This window comes from Paramormyrops kingsleyae, chromosome 22 (assembly GCF_048594095.1).
Source record: "Paramormyrops kingsleyae isolate MSU_618 chromosome 22, PKINGS_0.4, whole genome shotgun sequence".
NCBI classification, from domain to species: domain Eukaryota; kingdom Metazoa; phylum Chordata; class Actinopteri; order Osteoglossiformes; family Mormyridae; genus Paramormyrops; species Paramormyrops kingsleyae.
Window position 1 is genome coordinate 21,113,686 of NC_132818.1, and position 3,001 is coordinate 21,116,686.

The following is a 3,001-nucleotide window of genomic DNA, read 5'->3' on the forward strand; positions in this document are numbered from 1 at the left end:
TGCCCTTAAAAATAGATTTCCATTACTAGTTGTTTTTTCTTCCCTCCCATGTCATGCCTGTGGCATATCACGTGTATATAGAGTAATTTGTACATGGATAGCTATCAAATACTCACATCAGAAGAAAAATATTTAGCGTAAAAAGATGCAGAATAGAAGTAGGGATGTCTAAGTAAGCTTGAGTATGAATAGTACAGATACTGTGAGAAAGACACTGAAAAAAGCTGCTAAAGTAATAAAGCGCCACTCTCTGCCCGGCTTTCTGGAAGCTGCAGCCGTTGCATTTTTTAACATCGGCAGAAACGCTCCTGAAACTTAACCCTTTGCCTCTACGCTTGAAATATAGCTAATTTTTATCCTGAATCTGGGTTACGTGTGAGTATGGTCTTGCTGTACAGACTGAGCGCTCAGAGGTCTTGATTTTGACATTAAATTACAAAGAAAAACAACATTTTCTTTCCCTTTTTCCATTCTTTTGCGTGGCCTAGACTGCGGTTAAGGAGTTGAAAATAACACAATGTAAATGCCCTGTGCCTCAGCACGAGAAGCCGACCCAGTAAAGCTCCCAAAATAAAATCCAAATGAGAGGGTCTGGAAAATGACCGTTTGCCATTTCGCCCCACACAGATTGCAGTGCGCTGCCCTTCCACCTTGTGTTGTGTTTGCTGACCTGCCAGGGAGCAAGCAGAGGGGGGGCAAGGGGACACTCTGTAGGACCCACAGAAGAATCCAAGGGGACACTCTGTAGGACCCACAGAAGAATCCAAGGGGACACTCTGTAGGACCCACAGAAGAATCCAAGGGGAAACTCTGTAGGACCCAGAGAAGCATCCAAGGGGACACTCTGTAGGACCCACAGAAGAATCCAAGGGGACACTCTGTAGGACCCAGAGAAGCATCCAAGGGGACACTCTGTAGGACCAACAGAAGAATCCAAGGGGACACTCTGTAGGACCCACAGAAGAATCCAAGGGGACACTCTGTAGGACCAACAGAAGAATCCAAGGGGACACTCTGTAGGACCCAGAGAAGAATCCAAGGGGACACTCTGTAGGACCCACAGAAGCATCCAAGGGGACACTCTGTAGGACCAACAGAAGCATCCAGGGGGACACTCTGTAGGACCAACAGAAGCATCCAAGGGGACACTCTGTAGGACCCACAGAAGCATCCAAGGGGACACTCTGTAGGACCAACAGAAGCATCCAGGGGGACACTCTGTAGGACCAACAGAAGCATCCAAGGGGACACTCTGTAGGACCCACAGAAGCATCCAAGGGGACACTCTGTAGGACCAACAGAAGCATCCAGGGGGACACTCTGTAGGACCAACAGAAGCATCCAAGGGGACACTCTGTAGGACCAACAGAAGCATCCAGGGGGACACTCTGTAGGACCAACAGAAGCATCCAGGGGGACACTCTGTAGGACCAACAGAAGCATCCAGGGGGACACTCTGTAGGACCAACAGAAGCATCCAAGGGGACACTCTGTAGGACCCACAGAAGCATCCAAGGGGACACTCTGTAGGACCAACAGAAGCATCCAGGGGGACACTCTGTAGGACCAACAGAAGCATCCAAGGGGACACTCTGTAGGACCAACAGAAGCATCCAGGGGGACACTCTGTAGGACCAACAGAAGCATCCAAGGGGACACTCTGTAGGACCCACAGAAGCATCCAAGGGGACACTCTGTAGGACCCACAGAAGCATCCAAGGGGACACTCTGTAGGACCCACAGAAGCATCCAAGGGGACACTCTGTAGGACCCACAGAAGCATCCAAGGGGACACTCTGTAGGACCCACAGAAGCATCCAAGGGGACACTCTGTAGGACCCACAGAAGCATCCAAGGGGACACTCTGTAGGACCCACAGAAGCATCCAAGGGGACACTCTGTAGGACCCACAGAAGCATCCAAGGGGACACTCTGTAGGACCCACAGAAGCATCCAAGGGGACACTCTGTAGGACCCACAGAAGCATCCAAGGGGACACTCTGTAGGACCCACAGAAGCATCCAAGGGGACACTCTGTAGGACCCACAGAAGCATCCAAGGGGACACTCTGTAGGACCCACAGAAGCATCCAAGGGGACACTCTGTAGGACCCACAGAAGCATCCAAGGGGACACTCTGTAGGACCCACAGAAGAATCCAAGGGGACACTCTGTAGGACCCACAGAAGCATCCAAGGGGACACTCTGTAGGACCCACAGAAGCATCCAAGGGGACACTCTGTAGGACCCACAGAAGCATCCAAGGGGACACTCTGTAGGACCCACAGAAGCATCCAAGGGGACACTCTGTAGGACCCACAGAAGCATCCAAGGGGACACTCTGTAGGACCCACAGAAGCATCCAAGGGGACACTCTGTAGGACCCACAGAAGCATCCAAGGGGACACTCTGTAGGACCCACAGAAGAATCCAAGGGGACACTCTGTAGGACCCACAGAAGCATCCAAGGGGACACTCTGTAGGACCCACAGAAGCATCCAAGGGGACACTCTGTAGGACCCACAGAAGCATCCAAGGGGACACTCTGTAGGACCCACAGAAGAATCCAAGGGGACACTCTGTAGGACCCACAGAAGCATCCAAGGGGACACTCTGTAGGACCCACAGAAGCATCCAAGGGGACACTCTGTAGGACCCACAGAAGCATCCAAGGGGACACTCTGTAGGACCCACAGAAGCATCCAAGGGGACACTCTGTAGGACCCACAGAAGCATCCAAGGGGACACTCTGTAGGACCCACAGAAGCATCCAAGGGGACACTCTGTAGGACCCACAGAAGAATCCAAGGGGACACTCTGTAGGACCCACAGAAGCATCCAAGGGGACACTCTGTAGGACCAACAGAAGCATCCAAGGGGACACTCTGTAGGACCCACAGAAGAATCCAAGGGGACACTCTGTAGGACCCACAGAAGAATCCAAGGGGACACTCTGTAGGACCCACAGAAGCATCCAAGGGGACACTCTGTAGGACCAACAG